This window comes from Papio anubis, chromosome 15 (genome assembly GCF_008728515.1).
Source record: "Papio anubis isolate 15944 chromosome 15, Panubis1.0, whole genome shotgun sequence".
In the NCBI taxonomy this organism is placed as follows: Eukaryota; Metazoa; Chordata; class Mammalia; order Primates; family Cercopithecidae; genus Papio; species Papio anubis.
This window is the reverse complement of record NC_044990.1, coordinates 16828592-16841002: the sequence shown is the minus strand read 5'-3', so window position 1 is coordinate 16841002 and position 12411 is coordinate 16828592. Positions and strand designations below refer to the sequence as shown.

The 12411-nt window shown below is 37.4% G+C and overlaps 1 long non-coding RNA gene across 5 annotated transcripts in view; it reads left to right on the top strand.

Moving 5' to 3' along the window:
* The window catches only part of LOC103879183, a 259760-nt gene that overhangs the window by 159878 nt on the left and 87471 nt on the right, over positions 1–12411 (top strand). The window lies entirely within an intron of this gene.

Below are 12411 nucleotides of genomic sequence, written 5' to 3'. Positions count from 1 at the left end.
CGAATGTTGAACCAGCCTTGCATCCCAGGGATGAAGCCCACTTGATCATGGTGGATAAGCTTTTTGATGTGCTGCTGAATCCAGTTTGCCAGTATTTTATTGCGGATTTTTGCATCGATGTTCATCAGGGATATTGGTCTAAAATTCTCTTTTTTTGTTGTGTCTCTGCCAGGCTTTGGTATCAGGATGATGTTGGCCTCATAAAATGAGTTAGAGAGGATTCCCTCTTTTTCTATTGATTGGAATAGTTTCAGAAGGAATGGTTCCAGCAACTCCTTGTACCTCTGGTAGAATTCAGCTGTGAATCCATCTGGTCCTGGACTTTTTTTGGTTGGTAGGCTATTAATTATTGCCTCAATTTCAGAGCCTGCTATTGGTCTATTCAGGGATTCAGCTTCTTCCTGGTTTAGTCTTGGGAGAGTGTACATGTCCAGGAAATTATCCATTTCTTCTAGATTTTCTAGTTTATTTGCGTAGAGGCGTTTATAGTATTCTCTGATGGTAGTTTGTATTTCTGTGGGGTCAGTGGTGATATCCCCTTTATCATTTTTTATTGTGTCTATTTGATTCTTCTCTCTTTTCTTCTTTATTAATCTTGCTAGCGGTCTATCAATTTTGTTGATCTTTTCAAAAAACCAACTCCTGGATTCATTGATTTTTTTGGAGGGTTTTTTGTGTCTCTATCTCCTTCAGTTCTGCTCTGATCTTAGTAATTTCTTGCCTTCTGCTAGCTTTTGTATGTGTTTGCTCTTGCTTCTCTAGTTCTTTTAATTGTGATATTAGAGTGTCAATTTTAGATCTTTCCAGCTTTCTCTTGTGGGTATTTAGTGCTATAAATTTCCCTCTACACACTGCTTTAAATGTGTCCCAGAGATTCTGGTATGTTGTATCTTTGCTCTCATTGGTTTCAAAGAACATCTTTATGTCTGCCTTCATTTTGTTATGTACCCAGTAGTCATTCAGGAGCAGGTTATTCAGTTTCCATGTAGTTGAGCGGTTTTGATTGAGTTTTAGTCCTGAGTTCTAGTTTGATTGCACTGTGGTCTGAGAGACTGTTTGTTATAATTTCTGTTCTTGTACATTTGCTGAGGAGTGCTTTACTTCCAATTATGTGGTCAATTTTGGAATAAGTGTGATGTGGTGCTGAGAAGAATGTATATTCTGTTGATTTGGGGTGGAGAGTTCTGTAGATGTCTATTAGTTCTGCTTGCTGCAGAGATGAGTTCAATTCCTAGATATCCTTGTTAACTTTCTGTCTCGTTGATCTGTCTAATGTTGAGAGTGAGGTGTTGAAGTCTCCCATTATTATTGTATGGGAGTCTAAGTCTCTTTGTAAGTCTCTAAGGACTTGCTTTATTAATCTGGGTGCCCCTGTGTTGGGTGCATGTATATTTAGGATAGTTAGCTCTTCCTGTTGAATTGATCCCTTTACCGTTATGTAATGGCCTTCTTTGTCTCTTTTGATCTTTGATGGTTTAAAGTCTGTTTTATCAGAGACTAGTATTGCAACCCCCGCTTTTTTTTGTTCTCCATTTGCTTGGTAGATCTTCCTCCATCCCTTTATTTTGAGCCTATCTATGTCTCTGCATGTGAGATGGGTCTCCTGAATATAGCAAACTGATGGGTCTTGACTCTTTATCCAGTTTGCCAGTCTGTGTCTTTTAATTGCAGCATTTAGTCCATTTACATTTAGGGTTAATATTGTTATGTGTGAACTTGATCCTGCCATTATGATATTAACTGGTTATTTTGCTCATTAGTTGATGCAGTTTCTTCCTAGCCTCGATGGTCTTTATATTTTGGCATGTTTTTGCAATGGCTGGTACCGGTTGTTCCTTTCCATGTTTAGTGCTTCCTTCAGGGTCTCTTGTAAGGCAGGCGTGGTGGTGACAAAATCTCTAAGCATTTGCTTATCTGTAAAGGATTTTATTTCTCCTTCGCTTATGGAACTTAGTTTGGCTAGATATGAAATTCTGGGTTGAAAATTCTTTTCTTTAAGAATGTTGAATATTGGCCCCCACTCTCTTCTGGTTTGTAGAGTTTCTGCCGAGAGATCTGCTGTGAGTCTGATGGGCTTCCCTTTGTGGGTAACCCGACCTTTCTCTCTGGCTGCCCTTAAGATTTTTTCCTTCATTTCAACTTTGGTGAATTTGGCAATTATGTGTCTTGGAGTTGCTCTTCTCGAGGAGTATCTTTGTGGCGTTCTCTGTATTTCCTGAATTTGAATGTTGGCCTGCCCTACTAGGTTGGGGAAGTTCTCCTGGATGATATCCTGAAGAGTGTTTTCCAACTTGGTTCCATTTTCCCCCTCACTTTCAGGCACCCCAATCAGACGTAGATTTGGTCTTTTTACATAATCCCATGCTTCTTGCAACCTTTGTTCATTTCTTTTTCTTCTTTTTTCTTTAGATTTCTCTTCTTGCTTCATTTCATTCATTTGATCCTCAATCGCTGATACTCTTCCAGTTGATCGAGTCGGTTACTGAAGCTTGTGCATTTGTCACGTATTTCCCGTGTCATAGTTTTCATCTCTGTCAGTTCGTTTATGGCCTTCTCTGCATTAATTATTCTAGTTATCAATTCTTCCACTCTTTTTTCAAGATTTTTAGTTTCTTTGCGCTGGGTACATAATTCCTCCTTTAGCTCTGAGAAGTTTGATGGACTGAAGCCTTCTTCTCTCATGTCGTCAAAGTCATTCTCCGTCCAGCTTTGATCTGTTGCTGGCGATGAGCTGCATTCCTTTGCAGGGGGAGATGCACTCTTATTTTTTGAATTTCTAGCTTTTCTGCCCTGCTTTTCCCCCATCTTTGTGGTTTTATCTGCCTCTGGTCTTTGATAATGGTGATGTACTGATGGGGTTTTGGTGTGGGTGTCCTTCCTGTTTGTTAGTTTTCCTTCTAACAGTCAGAATCCTCAGCTGTAGGTCTGTTGGAGATTGCTTGAGGTACACTCCAGACCCTGTTTGCCTGGGTATCAGCAGCAGAGGCTGTGGAAGATAGAATATTGCTGAACAGCGAGTGTACCTGTCTGATTCTTGCTTTAGAAGCTTCCTCTCAGGGGTATACTCCACCGTGTGAGGTGCGGGTTGTCGGTCTGCCCCTAGTGGGGGATGTGTCCCAGTTAGGCTACTCAGGGGTCAGGGACCCACTTGAGCAGGGAGTCTCTCCATTCTCAGATCTCAAGCTCCGTGTTGGGAGATCCACTGCTCTCTTCAAAGCTGTCAGACAGAGTCATTTTCATCTGCAGAGGTTTCTGCTGCTTTTGGTTGTTGTTGTTGTTGTTAAGCTGTGCCCTGTCCCCAGAGGTGGAGTCTACAGAGACAGGCAGGCCTCCTTGAGCTGCTGTGAGCTCCACCCAGTTGGAGCTTCCTAGCGGCTTTGTTTACCTACTTAAGCCTCAGCAATGGTGGGCGCCCCTCCCCCAACCTCTCTGCTGCCTTGCGGTTAGATCGCAGACTGCTGTGCTAGCAATGAGGGAGGCTCCGTGGTGGGCGTGGGACCCTCCCGGCCAGGTGTGGGATATAATCTCCTGGTGTGCCCGTTTGCTGAGACCCTTGGTAAAGTGCAGTATTGGGGTGGGAGTTACCCGATTTTCCAGGTGTTGTGTGTCTGAGTTCTCCTGGCTAGGAAAAGGGATCCCCTTCCCCCTTGCACTTCTCAGGTGAGGTGATGCCTCGCCCTGCTTCAGCTCTCTCTGGTCAGGCTGCAGCAGCTGACCAGCACCAATTGTCCAGCACTCCCTAATGAGATGAACCCAGTACCTCAGTTGAAAATGCAGAGATCACCTGTCTTTTGTGTCGCTCGTGCTGGGAGCTGGAGACTGGAGCTGTTCCTGTTCGGCCATCTTGCTCCACCCCTATAGTGTCTTTTTTCCATCTGGTCCTTTTTATAAAAAGTTTGCTGACCCGCCCCTTAGTTCAAGGTGGGCTCAGCCCAGACTTCTGTGTTCTCAAGACAAGAAATGTTAACAGGGGTTATTGATCCCAGGCCTTAGAGCCAGAGAGCATAAACTCAAGTCAGACTCTGCCACTTAACCATATGAGTGTGAAAAAGCTACCTAACAACCATATAGTTTAGTGTGTTTTTGTTGTTGTTGAAAAATAGTAATGATTATAGTACCTTTCTCATATCGTATGTGTGAAGAGTTGTAAGGTTTAAATGTGATGTTGCATGTTCATCACACTTAGTGTGTCACAGTAGCTGTGAGACCCAGAATAGATTTATTATTAGTATTATATTAAAAATAAAATTTTGTTGTGTGTATTTAAGGTATACAACATGATGTTATGTGGTACATGTATATAGTAAAATAGTTACAACAGTGAAACAAATTAACATTTCCAGATCAGATTTCTTAAGCTCTCCATGCCCCACTATCCTCATGTGTAAAATGGAAAAAATTACAGTTGCTACCTCTAGGGATTTTTGTGATGACTGATGAATTAAAGAAGTAAAGCACTGAGAAAAATGTCTGCCGAGTGCAGGAATTTAGTAAGCACTCATCAATGCTGTCATGATCATTGCAATTTTCATCAGAATTGTTACTAACATTTAATCAAATAAAAAGCAACTATAAAAACAAATTATAAAGGAAATAACTAGAAAATTTGACAGAATTTTATCATGAAGTCTGAAAAGATTTCTCTTGAGTACCAAATGTGTCAAATGTATTTGCTTTATAAATGATCATCTGCTTCCATTGGAACATAATTTTTTAAAAAAATTCTCTGATGGTTCCATTTCAGGAAAGAAATGTTTAAATGTCTATTTCTAATGCTAATATAAAAATAAATTAAAAGAATTAAAAACTACTTATTATTATAAAATATTCCACAGCATTTAGAAGAAAAATATATATACTTTGTTCTTCGGTGCAATGGTTTGTCCTCAAGTAAGAAAAGTATTTAAAAACTCTGTCCTAAATCCTGTTGTGGCTCCATATTTCACTCCATATAACATTCAAAGTTCTTAAGATAACCTACAGCACCGCATGTGAGCATCTTCCATTACCTCCATGAACTCTTCCCCACACCTTGCAGACCCTGCATAAGGGTCACTTATTACCTCTCGGAACCCCCTCGTACTCTCCTCTCCAGCTACCTGTGTCTTCTTGATGTTCCTGGAATATCATTGCCTTAGGGCCTGTAGTAGGCAGACTTATAAAATGCCTTCCCAAAATATCTCACCCTGATCCCAGGACTGATTATGATGAGAGATCACATCCATGAATATGTGTCATTACCTGGAATAAATGGATCTTGGCGATGTAATTGAGGCTAATCATCAGTTGACTTTGAATTAATTAAAAAGAAGACTATATAAGTGGATCTAACCTTACTGCAGGAGCTCTTTAAAGGTAGAGAGTCTTCTCTGGATGGTAGCAGAAGAGGAAGCCAGGGAGATCTAAAGCATGAGAGGGGTTTGTCACAGGGAAGGTTCTCTGCCACTGGAATGGAATGGGCTGCCTGGAAGAACTGAGAGTAATTTCTGGGAGCTGATTGTGATCCTCTGCTGGCCTCCAATGTATTAGAAACTGAATTTTACCAATGACCTGAATTAGCTGGGAAGTAGATTCTTCCCCAGGTCCTCCAGATAGCCTACTCTGCTGAAAACCTTGCTTTTGGCCTGGTGAAACTCTAAACAGAGAACCCAGTCACTTCTACCCAGACCTCTGAGCTACACAAGTGTGAGAAAAGAAATGGGTATTGTTTTAACTTACTCTTTGTGGTGATTTATTATGAAATAATAGAATACTTGCTTGGCCTGTTTTTTATAGCTGGATAGCTGGAAGGATTTCTCCTTGATATCCATTTGGCTAATTTTCTTGCTCCTTGAAATCTTGACTTAAATGTTTTCTTCTTGAGAGGTCTATGGTGGTAACATTTAATATTTTAATATGCCCATTCCACCCTAGCACTTGATTTGTCTACTGCCCTGCTTTACTGGCCCATTTTATTTTCCACATAGACTCTTATTACATATAATGTTAATATACAGATATAGTCTGGCATAATATAATGTATATCTTAAATTTGTTGTTCTCCTTCACCACCTGCCACAAAAATAAAAACAAGGCTTCTGTCTGTTGTATAACAAATGCCAAGTGTGTGAAAAGGGCCTGGCCCACTGTGGGCATCTAATAAAAATTTTTGAATAATTTAATTCACATTAAAATAATTAAATGTTAGACTAATGAATAAGAAGTTTACACAGAATGTTGGACTGTGGTTTTCAGTGAAATAGGAGGATCACAAACATACAAATAAACATGATTAAAAGTCCAAGTTACTATAACAATACTTAGTTTCCCTTTTGTAATTCTGTGCAGAAAATGTCTGCTATCACACAGAATGTTATTTAGTCTTATGAAGGAGATTAAATTTTGAAATGATGTTTAAATAAAGAGCAGAAATCAGATGATTCATTCCAAACTACAGAGAAAAACAACTTCAAAAATGCTTCCAAGAAAAATATTTTCAAATTAATCTCATAGAATCTCTGAAAGAAAATGAACAAAATGTAAAGAGACAGTGTCCTCAGCAAGAAGCCATAAATAATGGGAAGACTGGGTATGGCAATGTCTCAATCAGACTTCAGGAGTTAAATCAAACTTACAGATTAAATCAGACTTAAAGAATATAAAATAAAGAGAGAGGAAAAGAATAAGGAATTGCATCTTTCTGCATAGCCTCGTGATTTTTAAGTGAGAAAATTCACAATTGAGAGCTAAACATTTGTACATGCTCATTTAAATACACAAAGTGAAAATTATGGAAGGCTAAAATATGCAATGTAAACATTTGGGTTAATAGTGAGTAGAAGGGTTAGCATTACCAGTTGCATTAAATTCTTTTTCGCGGGAGGTATGTTGGCAACTTTGACATGAACGCAACCTGGGAATGGGAAAGCAGGAAATGCAGACAAGGTGATGGTGAAGCTGTATCCCAGCTCTGACACTGGAGACAGAGATGGATAAAACGTGTACACATTGGAATAGCCTTCATTATAGCGAGGTATTAACCTACACATGGCAAGTAAGAGCCCATATATTTGTTTTCTTTATAGTCTTATTTGTTAATATTAAAGCCATTTTCGTTGTGCTTTGAAAACCCATGAGACAGCATTTCTTTCTGTACTGTACCAGAGCATGAAAATGGAATAACTCAGTGTGAAGGTAACAGTATTAATCCGAGTGAGGGAACCAAATGGGAAAAATATCAAGGAGAAACAGAATCAGAGCAGATTAGTGAACTGACCTCATCCTCCTCCAGCTTCTTCTTACGATGCTGAAATGTTGGATCTCCGGGTTTTGTTTCGTAAAGGAGGTTTCTCTTATATCTAATTTATTTAAGCTTTAGGATGAGAACCCTGGTTAGAACCCCAGTTAAAAGGTAGACTCTTTCCTAGCCCTGATGTGTCAATCATTTGTTAAATCATGTCTCAGTTTCCAGCTCCAGTGATGTTATTAGCTACCTTTCAGTCTGTCATCTTCTGTGGGTAAATCAGGATCTCATCAACTGTTCTACACCAATGAATAATCTCCTGCCAGTTTCTGCCTACCACCCCCTCCTGATCTGTCCTGAGTAGTAGAAATGGACCATGTGTCTGAAAGAATTTTGACTGACTTTTTAAAGCTAAGAATATAACTTTCAAATTCTCATGCCATTTTTTATTGAGCAAAACTTCTAAAAATGTAGCTAACCAGAGCATTCCAAAGCATTATAGAGCCCATCCATGTATATGATTTTAGCCTGTGAAGTGTAAAATTTTTTCTGGGAATAAGTAGAATAAAATTCTAATGAATGGCAGAAATATTGAAAAAAAATCAACATAGTAAATGACATTAAGAAAAAGACTTATTTCATCAATTAAAACCCTTGAGGGCATATCAGAAATAATAGAAATACAGGCATTTGTAAGTAAAGAACAATGTTGTCCTGGAAATCTATGCAAATTAGAATTTTTTGGAGGAAACGAGAAAGAAACACTTCATCTAACAACAACAAATAGAATACAGGCTAATTTTTAGTTAATATTAAGATTAATTAAAGTAGTATATATATGTGTGTGTATATATATAACATATAGGAATAGGTGTAGGCTAGAAATGTGAAAATGAATGGTATCACTTATAGAATTCATCCATAATCCACAAACACCAATGTTCTGACTGCCTATTTGCCACAAAATATAACAAATATGACAAAACTGACGCTTTTTAAAATAAACCACTGTAACTGGCAAGCCTTCTGCCGACTACTTAGAATGATCACAGGTTAGCAGACATTGGACATGAAATATCATTGTTAATTATTCATCTATTAGCTTAGTTACTGTTTTACTCTCTTTAATTTGGTCTGACAAGGAGATAAATACATCAGGGAAAAATATATAAATGAGTAGCAACTTATTATTTAAGTAACTGCAGACCCAAAAATCATCCCGAAAGTTCTTGGCTCTGAAAAATGTCTATTTCAAGAATTCAGGGCTACAGACACTTTCCAGTAGATAGAAAGTAAATTAGATAAAGATGTGTAAGTATTTTAAAAGCCCTTGAAAAAATAAAAATAGGAACTAAGGTGAGGTTATATAATGAAAAAAATTTTTTTTAGTCAGCCCTCCATTTGGGTTAATAATCTCTACTCAAACTTCAGCTGAGATTTTAAGCTCAGTTAAAAGTCAAAAATAAAGCAACTTACATATAGGAAAACTTTGTATTGGCCTTGTCCCACTCCTTTATTGACTTAGTGGCCTGTGTTTCCAAGGTGGGATCCTGGTCCCAGGTTCTGGAGGGAGTAAAGTGGATATTATTCACAAATAATTGGTTATATCTTTATCACTTTTCTAGGGGCTACCAGAACTACTGATGCAAGGTCCTTATCTTCATTTCATTTAACAATGGAACTCAGTGTAGAAAAGTATTATAAAGCTAATGAACAGCTCACAGTCACCTGGGGCAAAAGATTATGGCTGAGATACACAATAAATGGTCCATGCCAGGGAATAATGCCGGGGGCAATTTTTTTGGGAAATCAGGACATTCAAAAATACATATGTAGTGTAGGGAATTTAGAAGCCATACTTATTCCCATAACAGACTTGAAAAGACCCTGTGCTTTCACCTATGGCATATTTCTTGGCTTAGTACAGCTCAGTACAAACAAGTGTTGAAGAAGTACTCAAGCTTAGGGCTAATCTGCAAAGAATGGGAGAAATGATTTTGCAACAACTGGATTTTCATATGCAAAAGTGTGGATTTGGGCCCCTGCCTCATGCTATATACTAAAATTAATCCAATATGAATCAATGACCTCAATATAATAGCTAAAATCCTAAAACTCTACAAGGAAACATAGGTATAAATCTTCATAACTGTGAGTTCACAATGGATTCCTGTATACGGCATCAAAATCATGAGCAATAAAATGAAACAAGCGAGCAAAAAATAGAAAAATTAGACCTCATTAAAATTACAAAGTTTTATGCATCATAGGATATGATCAAGAAAGTGAGAAGCAAATCCACAGAATGGTAGAAAGTACTTGCAAATCACATATCTAACAAGAGTTTGATATCCAGAACATACAAAGAACTCCTAACTCAACAACAACAACAACAACAACAAAAAACCCAGCTTTAAAAATGGGCAAAATACTTAAATAGACATTTCTCCAAAGAAGATGTACCAATTGCTTGCTAACAAGCACATGAAAAGTTTATTAACATCACTAATAATGAGGAAAATGCAAATCAAAACCATAATGAGATACTCCTCTACACTCATTAGGATGGCTATTATCCAAAAAATGGAAAATAACAAATATCCAAGATGTGCAGGAATGGAAACCCATGTGAACTGCTGGTGGGAATATAAAATGGTGTAGCCACTATTGAAAGGAGTTTAATGGCTTCTCAGTGGGCTAAATATAGAATTACTGAATGGTTCAGAATTCTACCAGGCATATACCCAAAGCAATTGGAAGCAGGGACTCAAACAGATACTTGTACAGCAATGTCCCTTTCAGCGTTATCCACAATAAATAGCCAAGAGATGGAAATATTGTAGGTGTCCATCAACAGTTAAATGGATTTTAAAAAGTGTGGGTGTGTGCAGGCGTGTGTATACATATCCATATAGTGAAATATTATTCAGTCATATAATGAAATTAATTTCTAATACATGTTTCAACATGGATGAAACTTGAAAACATGCCTAGTGATTTAATCAGCTGCAAAAGAAAAAATATTGTATGATTTCATTTATATTAGATATTAAGAATAAGCAAATGTATAGAGATAGAAGTTAGATTAGAGGTTACCAAGGATCAGGGGAGGAAATAACGGGGAGTTATTGCTTAATGACCCCAGAGTTTCTATTTGGAGTGATGAAAACGTTTTGGAAATAGAGGTGATGTTTGCACAACATTGTGAATATAATTATACTAAATTGTACACTTAGATATGGCTGAAATGACAAATTTGGTGTCATATATATTTTTACCACAATATTAAAAAATCAAACAATGAGAATTTACATGGTTGTGAATAAGTGAAGCAGTAACAGTAATTAAAAGAGACAGTCAAACCAAAGCTTTCACATTTTTTAATCTTAACTATAATTTTCATTTGAAAGTTCCATTCACCAAAATGTAAAAATTGTCAGCTACCCTGTAAAAAATTCATAGAATTTTAAAATTTGAAAATGTATTCCACAATTTTTACATATAGAAACTGAAATCCAGAGAGGTAAAAACCATGTTTAAAACCACATACACATTAGAGACCAAACCACAGTTAGAGTTTCTTTTGCGATTTTCTTCCTATTTTCATTTAGCCGACTCTTACTCCTTAAGCACTGTCAGTTTTTGGAGGACACAGCATTTTACCTGCATTTTTCATCACTGCCAGTTTAGAACTTTGCACAGCGCCTGGTATTCAGTAAGTTTTTGATAAACTTTCCTTGAATGAATTTAGAAATCACCATTTGGTTATTTTGTGCTTTTTTGCTGGTTTGGTAACATTGTGGCTCAAAAACAGAAGAAATAATGACCCAGCTTAAATCAGACTGGATTTCAGCCACCTGAAACTCCTCAGGTCAAGCCATTACAAGAGAGAGGAAAGGAGTTTGCATTCACGCTCTGACAATGAACTGACTCTGCAAGAACAAAACAAATAGAACCATCTCAAATGATGCTCAGAAGAATTACCGTAACTGAAGAGAATGAAAGAAGGAAGTAGAAAAGGTGTTCTGAATATACAATTATGTTTCCTATAATATTTTCCATCTAATAAATTATATAACATTAATGTCAAAACATATAATACATTGTAAAATAATCTTAAAATTGTCTTTCAAATGTAAGACATTCTAATCAGAATAATCAGTAAGGTAAATCTTGTGGCTGTTTTACTTTTAATAAAATAAGCTGCCAAAAATCAACAAGAAAGAAATTTTCTATGTTCTAGAAAGTGTTACTTTGGTTGTGTTTCTTGGTCATAAAATTTTAAGACAAGCAGAAACTTCTTGTGTTGGAGAAATTGTGTAGTAATGTGAGTTTGGCTTATGGAAAGTTTCTCTAGCCTCTGAAAAAGAAGGATTTGGGGGAGTATAAGGAGCCATGTGCATTCTGAGAAGGAAGGGTCCCAGATATCCAATGCCTTTCGTCCCAAGACTGAAAGTTAAGTAAAACTGTGGGAGTGAACTGCTATCTTCATAAACAAAGTTTTCTAGCATGAAAGGCAACAAAGAGGAATTAATTCACCATGTTAGGAGAGAACCCCTAGCTTTGGGATCTGGATCTAATACAAAGACCACCAAGAGGGATTGTCCTAACCCGGCATACAACTAGATTTGCAGCATTTTGCAGACCCATCTTCCTTGCATGTGGTAGTGCTTTGGAACCTATCAGGTAAGTGTGAGGTAAATTAGACAAATCTTGGCACTTAGCAGTAATTGGAAATCATCTGCTTATTACCTAAGCACAGCTCAGGTAATATTATATTATATTATATTATATTATATTATGTGGGGCTGATGTTTTATATGACTCACTGTGGTAATAATTGATTTTAAAATGCCAGTGGGGTGATAGGACAGTCTAGTTCACTTGCTCCACTTTACTACCACACACACGACTGAAGTCCTTCAAATAAGTTTAAGTGAGCAAGTGCCTGTGGTATTGACACAACTAAAGAAAACTGGGAGATGGCCTCATGGGGAAAGCTTCAAGTTTTTCCTTCCCTTTTTTTTTTTAAGCTGATGAAAGTATCAGTGATTAATTGGACAGATGAACCAAGTATGGGCATCCTTGCACACAGGATTGGTTGGGCTGTCCCATTACATTACCACCATTAAGCACAAACCTGTGAGAGCACTCTCCTGATTTTTTGCTGTTGTCCATTTTAAAATTAG